General features: G+C 35.4%; 1 non-coding gene and 1 pseudogene across 1 annotated transcript; one reads left to right on the forward strand and one right to left on the reverse strand.

Moving 5' to 3' along the window:
• The window catches only part of LOC123634843, a 92,975-nt pseudogene extending 72,733 nt beyond the window's left edge, over positions 1 to 20,242 (reverse strand).
• On the forward strand, positions 8,498 to 8,659 carry LOC123636055. The gene has a single exon (XR_006734297.1). It is a non-coding gene; the product is annotated as a U1 spliceosomal RNA (small nuclear RNA).
• Positions 20,243 to 23,905: the final 3,663 nt, after the last annotated feature.

Consider the following 23,905-nt stretch of genomic DNA (forward strand, 5'->3'; position numbering starts at 1 on the left):
GGTAGAGATGGCAGTTTTTCAGCAGAGGAGAGAGTATTGCTGAAGTCATGGAAGCTTTCCATCATTTGGTGTGTCAAGGGATAACTATAGCAGGTTCCTATGGGTGAAGCGTGGGAGGGCACAGGAACAGGTAACATTGAGGAACTAAGCACATGCACATGTCACAGAAGTGCAATCCCCCCAAGTATAAGTGCTGAGGCTTTCCCTGATACGTGAGGCTTTTTTAGGAGTTATTATACTCCACTCTGTGCTTCTTGGTCTTCTAAATGTTTTGGACCATTGAAAAGGACTGGAGAATGACCATGCCAAGCAGTCTGTATAAAAGTTAAACAAAGTCTTGGGGCAAGAGTGTCATCTTCCTTAATGAACCTCAGGTGGCATGCTGTAGATAGAAGCCCGCTGCAGACGGGAAGAAGAACAGCCAGTATGGAGGTAAACACAAAAAGCAGACGTTGGCTTGGCTTCTACTGTTGGTGAGACTCCCATTCAGTGTCCCCACCCAGTCCCTAGACTGACCACCAAAAGTGTCCCCTCAGTTCTCTCCATGCTGACCTCCTGTTTCTCTCAGCCACTGTTCATTTCTTCTTCTCTAGGGTACCAATATTCTAGAAGGTCACTTTTCTTCGTTCTTCCACACTGTCTTCAGCCTCAGTAATAATATTCTTCCCTTTTTCTTTCCTGGAGTGGAAGCTGGATTTTGGTACAAACTGTGCTGATACTCTCAGGTTTCCCAATTTGATTTTCAATGCCTAATTGTTGACAATTTTCTTTCATTCTATTTCAATCTTACTATTCTACCAATGCAAATGCTTTTGCTTAACGAAAAGTTACTTAAAAGGATAAAGAAAAGAAAAGCATAGTGATTAATAAGTAAGATATTATATAGCTATCCATGTAAACAGAGCACTTTCTGTCCTGAGGGTAATGATGAAACATCGAAGTATTTAACAAACTAATCTTGTCTGAGTAAAGATATTATTTATCCTTATAGTTCTTCAAAGGACCTGGACTAGAAATGCATATTTGGACATCAGCTACATCACATGCTTAATTGGTGCTCTGGGTGAGAATGAGATAAGGAAGGGAAAGCTTATAGGTGAAGCAGAGAGCCAGTGACAGAGCTTTTCTGCTCTCCTTTTTTACCTTCTCTACAGAATTATGTGTCATTAAACAAATCAACTTGCCCTGTGTCCCTCAGTCTATTTCACTGGGATTGATGAAGGAAGACATTTTCTTGATCCAGTGTGAGGAATTCTTTAAATCAATAACTATGAATACTTCCCAGATAGCTCAAAAGGAGAAATACCCAGTTTGGGGTATTGCCTGAATTCAAATTTCTATAGATCTATTGATGTGGTCAAATATACATGGACAGTGTTGGGATTGGCGCTTTAATCAAACTAATGTCTCTGCCTGCTTTGCCTATGATTTCATTCCCATGTGTAGTAACAGAACACAACACCAAGAAATAATCTCAGTGAAACACGTGCAGAGAGGGAATTAAAGCAGACTTAAAAAGTTGAATAGATACACCTTGCTTTAAGCAAAAGGGATGCATATTTAAAGATATCTTTTCATTTTCAATTATTTTATTTATTTAATACGATTTCATTCAAAATAAAAAATGAAATAATTTGGGGGAAACTTGAAATTAATAATTTTATATTAGGAGAGCTAGTTTTCAAATAAAATTAAAGAGGGGAGCAAGATTTATCAGACATTAAATAAGTTACAAAACTATAATATTTAAATGAGCATGATGCTAACACAATTAGATAGATATAGATTAATATCACAGAATATTCTTATAAAATTAGACCTTATCTTCCATGAAAGCTATTACAGTCATAGAGATATCACAAACCAATGAGCAAGGAAAGGATTATTTAATAAAACTGCTTCTTGGCAATCAGTTTGTTGTTCAGAAAATAATGAATTTATACCAAAATAAGATATGAAATGCAAAAATTCAAACACGAATTCAGGCATAAATAAAAATAATAATGCATTACATGCATTGAAATAATGAGATTTTTATCAATTTAAATATATTACAATAAAAGTGAATTTTTTATACTTAATGCAGTTTGATCTGGTTAATTCCATTTCTGGAAATCTATTGTAAGAAATTAATCATAAATTTGGAAATAAAAACAAAAAGATAAAATAGTCACAAATACTGATGGCAGAATAATTCCTAATAATGATAAGTGAAACAACCTGTGGTTAATTTCATGTGTCCACTTGACTGGATCATGGGGTGCCCAGATATTTGCTTAAACATTATTCTGTGTGTGTCTGTGAGGGTGTTTCTGGATGAGAAACAGGGTTTGAATCAGTAGACTGAGTAGAGCAGGTTGCCATTTCCATCACCCAATCTATCCAGGACTTGAATAGAACAAAAAAGGTGGAGGAGGGAAGAATTCACTCTCTCTCCCTAAATGAATCACCTGGAACATCCATCTTCTCCTGCCTTGGACTGGGGTTTATATCACTGCTCTCTAGTTCTCAGGCGTTTGGACTTGGGCCAAAACTTACACTATCAGTTCTCCTGGTTCTCAGACCTTTGCACTTGGACTGGAACCATGTCATAGGCTTTCCTCAGTCACCAGCTTGCAGAGGGCAGATCATGGGACTTCTCAGTCTCCATAAATGCATGAGCCAATTCCTTATAATAAAACTCTTTACACATCCGTATCTATATACCTGTATCTGTATATATCTATATTTGTTCTATTTCTCTCAAGAACCCTAATATACAATCTCAATGTTTAAGATAGGATTGTGATTCAGTAATGTACAGCATATACATTCAGTGAGATTTTATGAGGCCATTAAATATTATTTAAGATGTGTAAGCTTCTGGAAAAAGTATTTATCAGTTTCATAAGTAAAAAGGAAGGGTTTAAGAGTTGCATAATCACTGTAAAAAGCAAATATATAAATATAAGAAATAAACACAGAAGTGAGTATAAAATACATTTGGATTACTATCTGATGGTGAAAATATGGGTGATATTTTTAAACTCAACAGTTTCCTAGATTTCCCCAAATAAGTACTTATTAATTTTAAAATGGAAAACAATTCACTTTAACAGAGGGTTTAACCAGCTAAAAATTATTAACCAGCTAAAAATATTAAGTAAATGTGATAAGATGTATGCCTTGTCATTCCCTGAAAAGAACACAGGAATACACAGTGGGGACTCACACATAAGTACACACACATGCCATCTACCACCCAGATACACACTTTGGAAAATGGAAAGCACTGGCCCATTTGTCCGCTAATGTTTCCACCCGTTCTGGAGTACTTAAACTTCATTTAAATACAGCCATTCAAACAGAATGGGGGATTATTTAACACTAAAATGCCAAGAAATCACTTCTCTTGGCATAAAGTGGCTCCTAGGCAAGAAACAACACAAAAGGGGCTAGAATGGCTCATTCAATGGATTTCTTACTAGACTGTGCCCCAGTTTGCTCCCGTTAGTGAACAATGGTAATTTCCTCACCCACTAACTTTCATATTCACATGCACATGTACTTTTTTCTATCAAAAAGAAGCATGATATATCATGTGGAGAAATTTTTTAAAAAGTAAGAATTTTGAGGCCGGGCTTGGTGGCTCACGCCTGTAATCCTAGCACTCTGGGAGGCCGAGGCGGGTGGATTGTTTGAGCTCAGGAGTTAGAGACCAGCCTGAGCAAGAGCGAGACCCAGTCTCTACTAAAAATAGAAAGAAATTATATGGACAGCTAAAAATATATATAGAAAAAATGAGCCAGGCATGCTGGCGCATGCCTGTACTCCCAGCTACTCGGGAGGGTGAGGCAGGGGGATTGCTTAAGCCCAGGAGTTTGAGGTTGCTGTGAGCGAGGCTGATGCCACGGCACTCACTCTAGCCCGGGCAACAGAGTGAGACTCTGTCTCAAAAAAAAAAAAAAAAAAAAGAATTTTGAGATAAAAACCAAAGGTGAAAAAAATCTGACCTGGAAAGATCAATATTCAATATTCACACATGAAATTTGTTTTACAAAATTAATGCTCACTCTTTCAGGAAATGTCAATAATTTGTTTTTCTTGCATATGTATTACAAGAGATCTCTGGCGACTAGAATTGATTTCTTTTTCACAAACATGTAATATGGGAATATTTTTGTAAGATACTGACATGCAGTTATGTTTTATGATAATGAATGTGGGTCTATATTAAATTTCACTTAAAAATCATAGATAATTAAATATTGCAAAATACAAACCTGTTTGCTGTTTCAGCTTTGCTACATTTTGGTAGCTACTCACGCTTTTTCTCTAATGTCTGATGCCGACTTCAGGCCTGTGCTGCACCAGAATCTTATCATCCCCCATTGATTCTAGGGAGTCTAATTCCAGAGCAGTTTCCCCTCCATCGACCCTGGCTTAGAAAGGACATGGTGTTGGTCCGGTCCTCACTAGCTCATCCTTTATTGATTCACTAAATGGAGAGTCCTCTGGGCTCTCATTGGGAAAATAGGTGAGACAGAGAATAAATTCATTCTAGTGTGTCCCCCTCTCTAAGCATTTTGAACCCTTCCACACTATTCTGCGGAGGCAGTTCCAGCATCTCCATCTATTTATTGGAGGCCAACATATTTTCCAAGCTTCGGGGAGCCATCCCAGTAACAAATTAGAGCAAGCTCCAGGCGTCCTTGCCAGTATGTTGAATACCAAGCCATTAGATTGTTCCCTATGTGCACAAACACTCCCTTGTACAGACTTATACTCCGCATGCCACTCAACACTTGCCCTCCATTCTTGGAGTCATTTTGGTATATATTTACAAGAACCTGTAATTTGTTTGGGAGGGTAAGGAGGAAATAATCCCCAGAGGATGTACAGTAGTTTACTAAACTTTATACCAGCTATTAGTCTAGAAATGACAAGTGGGGGTATATAGGCAAATCTTGAAGAGGTCAGTTATCAGCTTGGGAAGCCTCCATCTCAGTAGAGGCCTGTTCAAGGTCCCCAAGCAAGGGAAGGCTGTCATCATCTAGCTAAAGATGTGGGTTTCAGCAGCCTTCGAGGGTTCAAGGGAATGGGAGCTTCAGCATTCTCAGGTGTATCCACTCAGGTGTTTTCATCCCAGGTAGCCAGGGTCCATTCCCTTTGTACCTATGCCTTTTAGAACTGATAGGAGATGTATCAGTACTAAAAATCATGTTTTCTCTGTATTTCAAGTACTCTCAAAATTATGTGCTACATCTAGTTTTTGGCCTGATCTGCCCTCCAGCTGCAGAAGATGAGGGACTCTAAATACTATCAAAGATCCCCTTTGGCCTCCCCTCTGTGCAAAGGTATCTATTTTCTAGTTTGAGACTATCATTATTTTTATGTAGCTTATTAATAGAATTTAAAAACAACTAAAGAATTCTAATCTTTATAATTACCATTGCCACCATCTCTCTCAAATGCCAGAGATACTGCATGAGTTAGTGCATCTTCCTCCACAGATATTCCATTTCAGTTTACTACAGATGAGAAGCTTATCACTGGCTATCCTATGGAATGCCAAGGATTATCACTATCCCAACTGCCACCAGCAGTCTTTTGCTATTTGGCCAGCCAGTGACTCAATCCCAGAGTCCCCTCTGAGGACATATTTCCTAGAACCATTTCAAATTCCCTTAATTAGGTTCCCCTAAGGGAATCAGAACCTGAGAGGAGGACAATGAACCCTTTGTTTATTTGGGAGGTACAGGAAAAACAAATAGAGGAGTATGAAGATGGTACAGGAAAGGAAAAGCAGCATGTCAAGCTGTTATTAAGCATATTCTCTAGGAAAGCTCTGGGAAAAGGTGGAAAACACATGGGACTCAGAAGTATTCTTTCCAAAATCGAAGTCTTAGGGTATTATATTCCCAAATCCATTGGTTTAGGGCTGCTTTCATGAAGATGTTAATTCCCAGACATTTCTGGTTAGTTGTGCATTGGTAAAGAAGGTTTTGGCAATAGTGAACAGCCTCCTCATAAGATAGTAGCATGGATAGGGAGTCAAGTTGCCACTTATAGAAGAGATAAGGGATCCAAAGGGGTATGCATGGGGAACTGACCATGACAAAGATAAGTTTGATGTATTTTCTACTTATTGAAATAGTGGTGAGCTAATCATAGTCTTAAATTCCAGAGTAAAATATATAGCTTTATAAATTAAGAAGCCACATAATTCTGTTAAGTTACTTCAATTATCACTAATAGAACATAGTAATTACTCCACATCTTACACATGGTAATCAGAAAGACAAGCTTTTTTAAAAAAAAGTTGCAAAACACCCCCAGAGTAGAATGGTTGCAGGAATGCCCATTTATTTAAAAATTATTTAGCAAATGCCTTTTTCAAGGGTGAAGATATATAGATACACAAGCACAATCTCTATTTTCAAGTACATTATAGGTGATCAATGAGTACAAATTTGTGTTACTACTGATTTACCTAAGATATTTAATATTTTAAAGAAATCCTTTCAGAGTAGTGTTTTTTTTCATGGATTAGTACTTAACTACTAATAACCAAACCAATAAATGCAACAACTGGGAGAATTTTTGCTTGGAAATTCATTAAGAATTGATCCACATTTTGGAATATCACATCACTGACAGCAATGCTGCTAGTGGTATTTAAACTGGCAGAAAACACTTGAATTCATTCTTTCAATTTCTTATAATGACTGCTTTTTATTGTTTAAAATTTTTTATTTTGAAATATTAATTATGGGGGTACAAGTGTTTTGTTGCATGGATACTTTGTATAATGCTTAGGTCAAGGTTTTTGGTGTACTCGTCACCAGAATAGTGTTCATTGTACCAAATCGGTAAGTTTTTTCCCCCACCCACCCTTCCACCCTCCCCCCTCATACTTTCAATTACATAATAAAGTATTTACTGAGCACATATAATGTGCCTGGTGCAGCTCTAGGGATGGATGAAACAGCAGTTAAATAAATAGAATAACTCCTTGCTTTTCTGGATTTTACACAAACTTCACTTGTAGCTGTAGCTTCATTATGATCAAACTTAAGGGTTCAAGTATCTATCATTTCATTATGTCTTCTAGTGTTGTTATGGCTAAGCATTTACATAAAAAAATAATACTTTTATTAGATATTGCCTTTATTCCTCCTTTATACTAAATTTAGGGCATTGTATTTTTTTTAACTATGTCTGTAGGCATTATGTTTGAATTTAATTTCAGGATAGTAGCGAGAGCATTCCACATAGTTTATTATTGATAACAACTTCATTAAAGTACATACAGTCTTTAAGTTCTTACAGTCAGTAAAGTGATAAAGTTCTTGGAATCCCTTATATGGATGGCAGCCCGAAGATTCCACAGTAAGTGTCCTTATATCTTTAACAAGATGTAATGCCCACTAAAAATAAATATGCTTTAATTGTAAAGTCACTTTATCATCAAAGAGAAAAATACAGTATAAACATCTATGCAGTTTCTCAACCAGAAAATATCTATTTGAGAACCAATATTGATACATTATTATTAAACTAAAGTTTACTGTTTACATTATGGTTCACTTATTGTACATTTTTTCTTTGTTTCTGGTACTTCAGAGTAAATTAGAAAATTGCATCATGTATTTTATATATGTAAAATGAAATTTTTGAATATTTGAGCCAAAATGTGAGCAATCACTGGTGATACTGGTCTAATATACTTAATTCACTAAACAAATATTTGTTAAATACCACAAATATAAGAAGTACAGTACTAGTTTCTGAGGGCTCAAAGCTGAATGAGGGAAGGCCTTGCCCTCACCGAGCTCCCAGTTGTGGAAGAAAAGCTGAAAGAATAACCCAAATATGTGGGTCAGGGTGGTACATCCCATGAGGGGGGCATCTACAGAGTGCCACTTCAGTGAAGGGGAGGGTTTTTAAAATCAGACTGCATGGAGAAGGTGACTAGGGAAAGTTTGCCAGAGGATATGATAGTTTGAACTGAAGGTTGACGTTGGAACAGGATTTAACAGATAAATAAGGGAAACAAGACATTCCAATAGGAGGAAGAGCACGTGTGAATTCATGAAGCCTAAAGCAATAGAACATGTTTTGGTGGCTAAAGAAAAGAAGAACAGAAGCTACAAAGCAAAAGAGAGAGAGGCATAAGTCAGTTAATGAAGGACCTTCATTTCTAAGCTATGGTTTTGACTTTTACCTTCAAAAATAGGAAGAGTAAGAATATTAAGTGGGGAAATGAGATTATAGGTTTTGTTTATTAAAATGATCATTGTCTATTGCTACTGGAAAATAAGCTTGAAAATACAAATTTGTGTAAATGTATGTATATATCTAAAATTTTAAGATAATCACTAGTAGGATAAATATAAAGGATATTATTCTCAAATCACTAGAAAACAAACACTATAGAAAACCTGAGTACTATAGCAAAAGCAGTCAACTTCGGGGGGTGGGGAATAGAGTGAAAGTTTAAGAGCATAAAATATACATACTTACCTGGCAGGGGAGATACCATGATCACGAAGGTGGTTTTCCCAGGGCGAGGCTTATCCATTGCACTCCGGATGTGCTGACCCCTGCGATTTCCCCAAATGTGGGAAACGATTGCATAATTTGTGGTAGTGGGAGACTGCGTTCGTGCTTTCCCCTGATATTGCTAAAAAAAAAAAAAAAAAAAAAAAGAAGAGCATAAAATATAAAGTAGACTAAGTAAGTCCAAATAAGGAAAATGTGTTAAACCCCACTGCTTGAAAACTCTGAGTTTAGAGTGCAAAACAAAAGACAACTAAAAGATATGCAGACCTAAATAATATAAACAAAATAAAACAAAATGTGATGTGAGGAAAATTAAAAATGAAGCATTAATGACAATATAAATATCATACAAATGATCACCATTGTCATCACCATCATTATAACCATCCTAGAAGTTCTATGCTTAACATGTTGTCAGGTATTATATAATAATGAAAGGTATATAGTACAACATGAGGATTTAACAATCAAAAATATTTATGAGACAAATAATGTATCTCTGAACTATATTAAGCAAAAACATTGAAAATAAAGATAAATAGAAAAACATAATTATGTTTGGAAACTTTATGATGATCACATAATTAGAAATCAATGAGAAAACTGAGAAATTGAATAATATAATCAATATTTTAGTTTGTAGGCAACAAATATATGTATTTTAAAAAATATTCAAGTATTCATAAGAGATTTATAAATATTTATTATATCCTAGGTCTCAAAAAATTCTCAAAAGAAAAAGAATAAATCATACCAATCCTTTTTACCTTATTTGAGTGAAACAAAAATTAAGTTTAATAACAAAAGCATTACTTAAGGAACATAGTAAACCACATAGGAACCAAAAATAATAACCTAAGGAATCTTGAGTCAAAGAGGATATCAACTTCTCAAGTCAGAATATATCAAAAAGTAGTGAACACAGATAAATATGCATTCTGGAAATTTTACACCTGCAAAATGGGAAAAATAAAAATAAATTAACTAAATATTACACTCGCAGACATGTAGTAGGCAGAATTCTATGTGACCCGCAAGCTTTCTGGCCCCTGGTAAACACATACTTTTTTCGATTATTCAATCAAATACCAATTTAGTTGCTGCTGTGAAGGAGTTTGTAAATGTAGAAATGTAATTAAGGTCCAAAACTAGTTGACCTTAAAAGAGGAAGTATCCTGGGGTACCTGGCCTAATGGCATGATCTCATTAAATCTTGTCTAGAGGTGAGAGACAAGAAGTCAGAGATACAAAGCATGGGGAGGATTGAACACATTGTTGTAGGGTTGAAGATGGAGGGGCCACATAGCAAGGAATGTGGGTGGTCTCTAGAAACTGAAAGAAGCTACTGGGTGACAGCCAAAAAGGACAATAGGGACCTCATTCATATAACAGTAAGGAAATGAATACTGCGAACAATTAGAATGAACTTGGAAGCAGATGTTCCCTCAGAATCTCCAAAAGAAGAGTCAGCATGACCAACATCTTGATTTTAGCCTTATGATACCTTGAGAGCAGAACCCAGTAATGCCATGCCAAACTTGTGACCTACAGGGAGCTAATAAATGGGTGTTATTTCAAGCTGCAAAATCTCCTGTAATTTGTTTTGCAGCAATAAATACTAATACAGAGATACTAAAAGTTCATTGAAATAATCCCCTTGAAATCAGTAGAAAAGATGTTCAAAGACGACAAAATAACTTAAGAAAAATTAGAAATGAAAATATATCTAATGCTAGTTATTTAAAAACTATAATGAAATAGATAAACTTCTAAAATATACTCATGGTAAAATGTATGAGAATAGTAATTCACAACATTAGGCAAATGAAAGGAGATATAACCTCAGACATAGAATATTCTTTTTCAATATTCTTTAATTATGTGTATAAAATTAGGCTCATGAAATGTAAACATTCAGTTAAATAGTAAACTTTTTGTGATAAAGTTAGATTATTATACTGACTACAGAAGTGGCTCAAATAGTTTCACCACCCAGATGATTTCATAGGTGAGGTTCTACAAACTTTTTATTTTTATTATATATTGACAAATTATGGTTATATATTTATGGAATACAAAGTAGTGTTATGATTTTTGTATACAATGTGGAAATATTAAAGTAAACTAATTATCATACCCATATCTCAAATATTGAACATTTTTTGTGATGAGAACATTAGAAATTTACTCCCTTAGTGAAGTTGAAATGTACAGAACTCAATTATTAGCTATATTCACCATGCTGTGCAACTGATTTTAAAAAAATAATCAAACATTTCTCCTATCTAACCATGGTTTTGTAACCTTTGACTATCATCTCTTCATTCTTTCCATCCCCAGCCTCTGGTAACAACCATTCTATTTTCTGCTTCTATGAGTTCAATTGTTTTAGATTCCACAAATAAATGAGAACGTGTGTTATTTGTCTTTCTGTGTATGGATGATTTCACTTAGTAAGATGTTCTCTAATTTTAGCCATGTTGTTGCACATGACAAGATGTCTTCCTTTTTTAAGGCTGAATAGTATTTCATTGTGTATATATCACATTTTTGTTATCCATTCATCTTTTGATGGACATTTAGGTTGATTCCATAACTTGGCTAATGTGAATAGTGGCTGAAAACTTTTAAGAAGGCACAATTTCTTTGCTATTCAATCTCTTCCAGGGTACAGGAACAAAGAAAAACTTTCCAATTCATCTTACTAAGCTAGTATGATGCTATTAACCAACTTCTAGCAAATATTAAATAAGCAGAACAAAACAAAAATAATACAGCAAACTTCAGACAAAGTTATGTTATGGATAAAGATATAAAATGAGAGATATTAGTAAATAAAATTCAGCAGAACATCAAATTCATAAACTACTGTTATTAAGAGATGTTCTCTTTGGAGATTCAAGGTTTTTTCATTATTAGAAAATAGATTGCCATAACCAATCATATTACATGGGCAAAGGGAAAAATTTGATGAATTTTATGACAGATGCCAAACGATTTTAATAAATTGAACTCAATTTCTGATATAAAGGAATATTTCCTTATTAAATACTTTCATAATATTTTTTGTTAAACTAGGCAAAAAGGAAACATTTAAGCCAACAGTGTGCATCAGTGAAATCTTAGAAGACTTGCCCATTTTAAAGGTAATCAGAATGAAAAATGAAACTGAGAAGTAATGGAGTTAAAATGCCTGTGGTTCAAATAGTATCTGGAAAGCAGTAAAATAATAACTTGTTTTAGATTGTAATAAGTAAAGAACCAGTTCTATAATCTCTAGGGTAATCACCACAAAATAATTGTAGTTAATAAGTAAGTATAGCAGAAAATTCTAATAGTATTTGACAATCAAAAGTCAGCAAGAGAGCAGTAATGAAGGGTAAAAATGTAAACGCAGGTATACCAGTTATTATTGTAAATGTAAGCAGCCTAAATTCGTCAAGTAATTGACTGTGATAGTCAAAGTAAAAAGCAACAGTTATGTATTGCTTATAAGAATACACTTTAGATATAAGAACACAGAATAGTTGAAAGTGAAATGACAGAAAAAAGACAGCATGTAACACTAATCAATAGAAAGCTGGTGTTTCCATACTAATTAATACAAGTCAAAGTACATGTTAAAATAAGAACATGACTAGAGATAAGGGGCATTTTAAAATATAAAGGAGTCAATCCAATAGGGAGATACCACAATACCAAATCAGCATTCATGTAACATCACAGCTTCATGCTGCAGAAACTAAAGGAATAAAGAAGAAATTTGCAATCATTCAACATACTCCACCCTATAACTGATAGAAAAAGCAAACAAAAAAGAGAAGATATTAACAATTATATTTTTAAATATGAATTAATTGACATATAGTGAACACTGTACCTGAGAACAACAGAATATATATTAAGTCCACATGTATGAACTTTAACCATATGCAAAGCCATAAAGACAGCTTCAGCAATATCCAAAGATTGATGTTACTCAGTTATGTTATGAGTAGGAATTAATCTAGAAGTCAATAATAAAAATAAAGTTAGAAAAATCCCAACTGCATGATATTAAATAATATATTTCTTAATATTTCATGATTCAAGCAAGAAATCGAAACAAATTAGAAAATATTTTGGAATGAATAATAATGAAGATATAACATTATAAAATGTGTGTGAGATACAGAACTTCTGCTTTCAGCCAAGCCTGAATTTACCCCTCCTTCTTCAACAACTAGAGAATAGGGGGAAAACTGTGAAACAAACTTTTTCAAACATGGAAAAACAGATAGTGCAGTAATGTGACCATGAGAGAAGGACAGCAAACAAAGTGAACACTACAGTTATGGCAGCTAACTCTCTGGAAGTAGCATCCAACCAGCAGCACCAGAGAAAATCAGATAGACTTAAGGTCTTAGTAAATTAAGGAGCCCCAGAAGGGAGTTCAAACAGCCACAGTAGCAAGAATTTGTGGGGAATATTATTTCTCTTATTACATTCTATCTGTATATTATGGTCTGTGATGAAATAAATACAGAAATGAAGATCAAAATTTAGAAATTCATTAATCCAATTGACATTAGGTAAATGAGGAAGCAAGAAGTTCATGTGTCACATTTAAAAACTTTAAATGTTAATATACATGGTGTTCATTCAAAGTATGCAAAAAAGTATTTGGTATGGGAATTGTTTTTACACATGACTATTTCAGTTATAATTGAGGAAAGAAAGAAATTATGGGTATTGTAGTGATTCTTTGCCTTCATACATATTTTATTTTATTTTATTTTATTTTATTTATTTATTTTTGAGACAGAGTCTCGCTCTGTTGCCTGGGCTAGAGTAAGTGCCGTGGCGTCAAGCAACCTCAAACTCCTGGGCTTAAGCAATCCTTCTGCCTCAGCCTCCCAAGTAGCTGGGACTACAGGCATGTGCCACCATGCCCGGCTAATTTTTCTATATATATTTTTAGCTGTCCAGATCATTTCTTTCTATTTTTAGTAGAGACGGGGTCTCACTCTTGCTCAGGCTGGTCTTGAACTCCTGAGCTCAAACAATCCGCCCGCCTCAGCCTCCCAGAGTGCTAGGATTACAGGCATGAGCCACCGCGCCCAGCCCATATTTTAAATGAATAATTTGCAGTTTGTATATTTCTCTTTTTCTACAAAATGATTTTTCTGGTTATATTTCTTGAAATGTTATTTTATGGACATTAAATCTAAAAGTAAATAATTTATATTTATATTTTGGATATCTTTGCTTTTTCATTTTATTTTTATATTAATTCACTTTTTTTTTCTTTATAAAAATATTGGTCTCTGGGGGGGTTAGGAAAAGCAATCAAAAATCTGATTCTTTATCTGTTTGAAATGCACTGTCCTGGAGACAGAATATATTTTTCTTGTCCAGACTTTTTTAGTATTACTTATATCTCAAAATTAATTCACTACAGTACATACACTGTGCTCAATACATGTTTCTGGTTGAGGCATCAGGGAGAATTCTAGGTAATTAGATTAAATAATTGCAAATGCCAATGATGGTATCAATATAGTATCATTTTGATACCTGATTTAGATCAAAATTATTTTATAAAAATTTCACCTAAAGTATCTTTTTTTAAAAAAAAATTCTCTCCCACAAGACTGATGAAATTAATTAGCTGCCTTTGAATTATGGGCAGAGTCACTATCATGAAAAAGATAATTTTTTGGACTTAATTGTCCAGATTTTTAACTCAATTATTCTCCATTTGTTAAGAGACACAAATGACATAGATTGAGAAAAATGAGCACGTACAACTCTGTAAGTGTACTGATAGCATTCGAGTACCTGGCCCAGATACCTCGGGCTGGAAACTGATGCTGCACTTCACCTGGCCTTAGCACTTTTAGTTTGACCAATCATTCTTTTTGTCCTAGCTAGTGGAAGAAGTGTCTCTGACAATTGCAGAGTCCTGAGGAATATGATAGACATATTTTCCCCTTAGTTGCTCAGGTACATAGAGCATATCTTTTTGTCTGTTCACATATTCACGTATTCAGATAAAGTCCTTGGTGTTTCAGTCTGCACTGCATAACGTTGGCATGTTAGGGTCAAAGGATGCAAGTGTCAAAAGGAAATTTATGACAGAGGTCTGAAGTTCCTTAATAAAATCAAGTTCTATTCCCCCGATATCCCCACAAATCACACACACACATGTGCGCATGTGTCATGCACACATACATGCACACACACACATCACCAGTATGGAAGGAGGTCTTGTCTGAGTTTAGCTTCTCCAAAAGGTCTTATCATGTTTCACGTCTAAATTTCAAAAGAGTATTCTTGGAATCCTTGTGCCCATAGAATGTTTATAAATGTTTATAGTGATGTATGGTTAATATACGTTCTGAGGACCCTTGTGAGAATAAAACTTATCTGTTTTTCAGGTCAACTATGGGATCATTTATTATTCTCATGGATAAGAATCAGGCAGTCTGACAGAAGTAGATTTGCTTTTATTTGTGATTGTATGAGTTAACTGGTTCCTACTTAGGTATAGGTGATTCATCATTCATTCTCTCATTTACCAACAATTGTACTTGAACTGTGTTGGAATAAGCCATAATTCTTCCCCAGAGAAGCTCACAGTACAGTGATATTAATATGCTATTAACATTAACAATTTGGTTAGCCATAGCAAAATACTGTAATGATTTCCCTAAAAAAAGTAATATATTATAATGGTTTTAGAGCCTAGATCTGGAGCCAGACTACCTAAGGTTGAATCCTCACTCTACCATTTGCATGTTGTGTGACATTGGCTAGGGATAACAATATTAATAGTAATTATTTCTATAACAGGGTAGTTGTGAGTTCATACAAGACAATATATGTAATAGTCTCAGACACTGCCTGGCACACAGTAAAAACTCAATGAATGGTAACTTTTATGCCACAGTGGGATAAGGAAAGGAACGATCACTTCTGCTTAACTGGTGTATGTTGGGGGTAGTGGGCAACTGGGGAAGACTTCATGGAATCAGAGACACTTGATTTCCTTCTTTTGTTCATTCAAGTACCATACATGGAGTGCATAATCTGAGCTACACACTCCTCTAAGCAATGAGGAGAAAGCAAAGAATAGATTAAAAGTTGTTACTCTTCAAGCATATATTTTAGTCCAGGAGATGGACAATAAAAGGTGAAAAAAACCCAAATAATATAATTTCAACAAGTGGTAAGTGCTATGTAGAAAAGAAAGCAGGCAAACAGGATGGACAGTGACCATGTTGTGTACTACAATATTTTAGACAGAACGGCAAGCAAGGAAGGCCTCTCTGAGGAGATGATACTGAACAGGAAACCTAAATGATGTGATTGAGGGTTACCAAGTCCTAGTGAGAGATTGTTCCAGAAAGAAAGAGAGAATTTGACACATTTGAGGAACAGCAAGGAGGTGGGTTTGGAGGGATGGTGATGGCCAGATTATAGTCTGCAGGGCTGTGGATGGCATTCTAAGGATCAAGAGAAGTTCCTGGAAACTTTTAAACAGTTGAGCCATATCATTCAAAGATCCCTCTGGCTACTTTATGGAAAAAGATGACAAGAGAACAAGAGTGAAAGCAGAAAAACCACTTAGGTGGTACCATAATGGTCCAGGACAGAGGGGATGATGGTTTGAACTCAAGTACAAAGATGGGGAGAGTTTGCGGGGCAGGCGGATGCTTAAGGTGAGAAGTGGAAAATCTTCCAGAATGGAAACAGCAGGTACAAGTGCATGGACACTAGAAACATCGTGACTGTTTTAGAAAATTAAAAAAAAAAATCTTGCATAGTTTAAATAATTCTCTTCTGCAGGTCATACAATAGAACCTTCAAAATAAAATTAGGCTTGCTGGTGGTTTTAATGTGTAGGGATATTAGTACGTTTTTTTACAGATCTCTATGTCCAGATTTAATACCAAATTCACAGTCTCTTAATGGCAACAAATTAGCTGTGAGATCTGTGAAGAACAATGCTCAGTTAGAAGGAGCAAAAGTAAAGGGGTACTTTCACATGCTTTGGGGAAGATAGTTTAGCTCTAGAAAAGTTCTCCTTTGCCTTGCAGAATGGTTGTTTAAATAAGCCATCCTTCCAAAAAGTTTGTCCAATAATTTCTTTCTAGAAATAGGGTTATAGAAAGTAGCCAGAAATAAAGTTTTTGTTACCAAGAAGGATGCTTGACTGTAGCACAAAAGAGCATTTATTCATAGGGCTGTTTGCTATACTTAGAGTATCAATGTTTTAAAATTTTTATTTTTCTAGCATTTTGAAGGTCTGTTTGAAAATAAAGCAAATGCTTTTTCAATGTAGGCAAAATTACCAATAAAGACGCATTTCACACCATTCTTCATGCAAATAAATTTAACAACCCCCACTTCTCCCAGATATAAAATGTAGAAATAGTTCCCCAATGTGAATAATAAAATATTAAATGTGTTTTAAAATATATCACAATATGCGACTTCCTTCTGATTATTATCAGGTCTCGATTTGGCAAGGACTTTTTCTAAATTCCTAGACATGTTACCTGTTCTCATTATATAATTTATATTTTCATGTTAAATTTTCCCTAATAAGAAAAACTCATTTCCTTTTACGAAATATATTTTTCCCATTTAAAATTCTTCATTTAGTAAAACATCCTTTTTTAACAGAACTTTTTTTGTGATGCTTTTTTTTTTTGGAAATAATGTTCAGAAATTACGTTTCTTCAAAACATAAAAATACTTGATCTTTCATAAGCAACTTTTCTTTGTTTAAAAAGAAACAGCTTTTAATATTTGGACTTATGAAGTACAGTTCTTGTTACAATTACAACCTATATCTGTATAGATTAATCTTGAGCAGAAAGTAAACCACTTACACTCTGAGGGCTGACTCCCATTACTAGGCCCAGATGGAATAATTTAGATATTGACATAATAAATTAGGTTTATAAATAACTCCATGTTTTTCACAAAAGGTTAAGTTTTTCAACCTGATAAGTCAATTATAGTAAACCCAGTACTTCAATGATTTTCCCCCCTGCCCTCTGCCTTTATGGTAGAAGCAAACAACAATATAAAACCACTATAGAAAAGTATTTAGTAATGATCAAAACACCTTTCAGTTTATATCCAAGGGTCATTTCGTCCAATCTATTTTATCTTCTAAAGCTACATCTATATTTTCTATAATAATTAATTATCAAAATGATGACCATAGGCATCACAGTATTCTGAATCATGAAAAAAGGCTATTATACGGGCATGGTGGCGCATGCCTGTAGTCCCAGCTACTCGGGAGGCTGAGGCAGAAGGATCCCTTGAACCCAGGAATTTGAGGTTGCTGTGAGCTAGGCTGATGCCACGGCACTCTAGCCTGGGCAACAGAGTGAGACTCTGTCTCAAAAAAAAAAAAAAAAAAAAAAAAAGGCTATATAATGTCTACTATCATTGCACTTCTTAAGGAAGGAAAGAATACTAAGACTTCTCTGAAATATATTCTGCAACAATGACTGAAATTTATAGATGATCTACTTAACCACAGTATTTATTTATTTTATTAGAATGGTATAAGGATCCTAATTAAGCCAAAATTTATTAAACCCTTTTTTCAGAGTACCTGAAAGGTTAAATTAAAATGGTGACTTATTCCTTACCTTTCATTTCAGAACCCTAGAAAAGAAGAAATTCCCATGAGAATAACTGCTGATATGATAGTTTATTGTCTTTCCCTCAACCTAACAGACTGATATCAGATTGCACATTTTTCTCCAAATAGTGAACTGCAACAGTTTGAAGGATACCTGTATAATCTACACCCTCCAAAATACCTTGACTTTTATTTTAAGCATTTGTGAGCCAGCAGGCACATCTGTTCATTAGGGTATCATTATCATTGTTCTACATTATTAATGTATTCAACCAATATGTATTAAAAGTCTTCTACTTGCTTAACACATCAGCAAACACTGTAGAAGCAAGCTAACTGGAAACTTAAATGGTCTCTTGTCTTCATATAGTTTATATTCCAGTGAGAAAACACATATCCATCAATGAATCATGCATAAACAATTATAAAATTTCAACTCTGACAACAGCTACAAAGCCGAAGTACTCAGTGGTACAAAATCCTGTTGAAGGAGGATTTGACCTAGCCAGGGAGTCCTGTAAGACTCCATAAAAAGTAGTGAATGAGATGTGGCTGAGAGATGAGTAGAGGTAAACTTCACTAACAAGGGGAGGAAAAACTTTCTTGGTAGAGATAATTGCACGTGTGAGATCCTCAAGAGGGGAGAGAGCATGGCTGATCTAGGGTGGAGGCCCAGGGAGGGAACTAAATAGGATAGAGTGAGAGAAGAGCTAGAGAGGTAGACAGGGTTCATATCATTTACAACAGCAGTCCCCAACATTTTTGGCACCAGGGACCGGTTTCATGGAAGACAGTTTTTCCATGGACAGGGGTGGGTTAGAGGGATGGTTTCGGGATGATTCAAGGACATTATATTTACTATGCAGTCAGACCTTTCTGCTAATGTTATTCTGCATTTGCAGCCACTCCCCAGTGCTAGCATCACTGCCTAAGTTCCACCTCAGATCATCAGGCATTAGATTCTCACAAGGAGCACACAACCTAGATCCCTCGCAGGCACAGTTTACAGTAGGGTTTGCACTCCTATGAGAATCTAATGCTGCTGCTGATCTGACAGGAGGCGGAGCTTATGCAGTAACACCAGCAATGGGGAGCGGCTGTAAATACAGATAAAGCTTCTCTTGCTCTCCACCACTCACCTCCTGCTGTATAGCCCAGTTCCTAACAGGCCACAAACCTGTACTGGTCTGCGGCTTGGGGGTTGAGGACTGCAGATTTACAGTATTTTGGGTCATTTTATCCTTTTATCCTGAATTTCTTTACAGCCATCAATTTAAGGGGATTGGAAAGCCATCAAAGGGTTTTAAGCAGCAGTGGGGATTATATGAGCAGATCGGCAGTTCAGAAAGATCCCTCTTGCTACAGGGTGGAGAATGGACAGTGACCCTCATGCCATTTTCTGCATAGCCTTCCTGAATTCACACTTCTCTGGAGGCCTTTCAATTCTGAGAAGCACTGAGAATGTTCAGTGACATCTCTTATTCACTTTCAATTCACACAGATATTCTGTGCCTGAGGCTGACCTAAGAGTCAGAAACATTGCTGCAAAGGAAAATACAACTGTCTATACCAATTCCTCAGGAGTGAAGGCATCGTGAAGCCGTGCCAAGGATTCCGACAAAGAGGTTCACTCTACTGAAATGGCTGTGGAATTAGCAGAGGCACAGTACATCAAGACACACTCCATGCTGCCTCTGGTTCGCATCCTAGAAGCCTAGGTGATAGAAGACTTCACTACTGTCATCTCCACATTCTGACATGAGACATATCATTTTAAAAGCTCAACCTATTTTTGTCACAAACTTCCTCTTGTGTCTTAGCCCTCTAGCATTTATTCAATTGTCCATAACTTCTTACTTCCTCCGTAAGTATATTTTATTCTATCAGGGAAGGGACATCCATCAAGCCACCCACCAAGTGTAAAGAACATTTAGGTCTGTATCATCATGTGACTTTCACCCTTAATTGTGCCTTTCATTATGCCTTTTACCATACCTGGGACCCTGATATAGTTAACAGATCGTTTGTTTGCTTTATACTTACGTCCATTGTTGGTCTTAGACTCTAAGCTCTCAAAGCAGAAGGAACATGAAGAAAGGGAGAAATTTCTGTGCAACAGAAAATTAAAAGCTTAGAAAATGATTTTTAAAGATGATAAATTATTTAATATGGATAATATTAAGTACATTATTGCCTATATATTCATTAGGAGGATAGAATTATGTCACCATTCATTATATATCTTAACTTTACTATTTTCTTCTTTACTTACCAATATGTGTCAAACATATATTTATTTATCAATATATGTCAATATGTTTGTCCAAGCCTAGATGAAAAATGAACTTCCCTTCTCTTAATCTGCTCTTTCATTCATGATAGACAACTTTGTAGCCTGCATTGATTAGTATAGTTTAAACCATGTGGCATAACAAACAATCCCTATCTTGGTTCTTGTTCATGTTCAGTGCATCTGGATTATGGATCTTTGGCTCAAATAATCAGATTAATGAATGTTCTAACATCGTTTGATGATTCCTTCTCAACACTAGTCTTAGAGGTTTACTATGGCAGGAGAAAAAAAGAATTGGAAAATTAAGTCCAACTAATTAAATGCATTATTGCAAGAGATACCTCTACGTACATTGTATTGGCCAGAACTAATCACTGGCCACACCTAACTTCAAGTGGCAAGGAAAGCATAATTCTCTATGTACTAAGAAACAGAAAAAAATTATTGATCAACACTGTCTACCATTTAGTGTATTGTGATGACAGCATTTGTCAATATTTTGGATACCATAATTACTTTTTTAATTCTATTTAATTTTTTTATTTTTTATTAAAATAATTTTCACAATAAAAATTATGTCCAATTTTTAAAGATAGAAATCACTTCTCTCTATATAGCCTCTATAGTCTATAATCTTTAGCTTTTTGATGATTAACAGTTTTAGTCCTTTTCCTCCAATTACTATCGGACAAAAGCATTTAAATTACTGTACTTACCTTTTGTAAGTAAGACTATTAATATTCTTACTTTATAGATGAGAACATTTATTTCTAGAAAGACTAATTAATTTGACCAAGTGCTTACAGCCAGAAAGAAGCTGAGTCAGGATTTGAACCCAATTCTATTACATGTTTAAGTAGTAGATAGCACAGGTTCTCTAGTGTAGATTTTAACCCATCTTCTAAAGTTTAGATCAAGTTTCACCTCATCCATCAGGCTCCCAAACTTATAGTTTTCAATGATCAATTTTTTCCCTCAGCTTTTCAAATGCTTGTCTATGCAAACATTACGTTTTAGTTTTTTCTATGCCAGCAGTTTTACCTTAAATTCTACTAAATTGAACTAAACCCAATAATGGTGAATATATTAATTAAATTAATTATAAATCAAGTTCATGTCTCTGGTTCCAACAGTACTGTATTAGCTGATTTATTTGTAGTAGGGCTGTCATTCTTTTCTTCAATAAGTGCTCCAGTCTCTCCATGATTAGCTACAGCAGAATCACCCGCCAGAGAATTTTATAGATGACTCCTTGTGTGCATGGGCACAAATACTAGGATGCAGATACTAATCAAAACATACTTTGTACCGTGAAAGCATCTGAATTTCAAGTGAAATCTCAGCATGAGCACTGGAAAGGTGGAAACACAGAGTTGAGCTGCTAGAATCCTCTCTTCCAAGGACTCTCACTGTAACTCCACTTCAGCCAATCACCCCCACAGCCACCCATGCACTTGTCATCACCAGAATTTGTCTACTGAGTTCATAAATTTAGACTTCCCACTCTCTGAGCACAATCTTCTACCAACCCACTCCTCCAGCAGTTGCTCCCCCAAGCTTGACCATGTAACTTATGGAGGTTTCCCCTCTCTTTTCCTCCTACCTTTCACCAAACTTCCTCTTTCTAATTTATTCCCATCTGGCTTATATTCCATGGTCCACTATTTGAATTTGCATTAATTACATGTACATCTCATAAGAAATCTTAGCAGGTCCACAGCTGAAATCATTTTTACTATCAAAATCCACTCCTTTTCCCATGTTGCAGCAAATGGCATCGCCATCCTTTCTCTCATCCTGACCAGAAACCCCAGTGCTATCTGTGGATCTCCCCCTCCCTCACCTCACACAGCTAGCCATGTACCTGTTGATTTTACCTTCTAAATATCTTTCAAATCCACCTGCTCCTTGCTCTCGCTACCACCCCAGCTGCGCCCTAGATCATAGCCTATGTGGGCTGCTGCAATAGCTTTTTAAGTAGTTTCTCTATTTTCAGTCTTGTCTCCCTCCAGGCAATTCTCCAGACTGCAGCAAGATTGACCTTTGAAAAATACAAATCTGCCCATGTTAAACTCCTATGCAAAACCCAACATGATTTCCTATTGCCCTTCTGATAAATTTGAAATTCTTTAGCATGGCCTGCAAACCCTTTCAAGATTTTCTATAATTTACTTCACCGGCTAGTGTCCTTTTAATCGATACTGCCCACTTAATTCCCAAGCTTTAGTCCTATTGAACTTTCATTCTCTCTTAATTGCAACAAGTAAAAAAATGAAATAATCCCCCAGGGTCATAATACGTTGTTTCCTAGGGTGAGAAAACTCTTTTTCTTCCACCCTGCCCTTTCTACCTTCATGTCCTTAATTATTTCTTCTCCTTAAGATCCTAGCATAGTTTTGTTTTCTCTTCTTTATACCCTTAAGGCTGATTAGACGCCCCTCTCATATGTTTTAATGCACATTGAATCTCCCAAAAGATTTCATATGGAATTATATTTGCTGGTTTTCCTAATCACTGCCAACACAATTCACCCTGAAAATGGTCCCCGCCGACCCTCCACATATATATTCCAATAAATTTTCCATTAAACATCTTCATCTATTTTTGTATTTCTAAGTGAAATTCCTTGTGTTACCTCCAAACCCATTTCTGAAATAATGTTTAAAAGGTACTTTCAATATTTCAGATCCCATAGGAAATATATAAATTTAGAGAGTACATATGAAGCATATCTTTGAAGTATACTTCCTCTGCAAAAGTACTTGAATGACAGAATCACAAAATAAGGTACAGTTCTGTCTTTTTCCAATTGCAGGTAGCTAATTATATGGTAGAATTGCAAGTGCTGTTAAGGGGCAAAATATGCATTTTGATAAGAAGGGGTTAATGGGATATGTTTATAGTAAGTTGTAAAGTCACCTAGGAGGATGACATTTTTAAGTTTCTATTTTACTGTCGGTGACATCCATTTCAATTTTGCTTAGCTTACAAATTGAAACAAAAAGGAAAGTTTTTTTTTCTTTTTTCTAATTGCTCACATTGCAAAGTTTGGAATCTAAAAAATCAAGCTGTGTTCTCTCTGGTTCAATATCACCTCAAGTAATAAAGTTTCTGCAATTAGCAATTTACTGACAGTTCAGTTGATGATGCATGAGGCAGGATGAAAGCCAGCTCAGTCTTCCATAGCTGTAATATCACAGCATAGCTAAGGGAAGTGTAAATTTTGAAAGAAAAGCCAGCAGATATGTTTTGAAGACACCCAGGGAGCTAATATGCTGAATAAGAAGGTGACTTTTTTTATGTATATAACTTTTTTGAGTACATCCAAACTGTGGCTGCAACTCGTGGCTATCAGCATTTTATTCTTAGCTAATGGAGCTTGAATCTTTTGGGTTCTTATAACTACAAATCGTTACAAT

Source organism: Lemur catta, chromosome 3, assembly GCF_020740605.2.
Source record: "Lemur catta isolate mLemCat1 chromosome 3, mLemCat1.pri, whole genome shotgun sequence".
NCBI lineage: Eukaryota > Metazoa > Chordata > Mammalia > Primates > Lemuridae > Lemur > Lemur catta.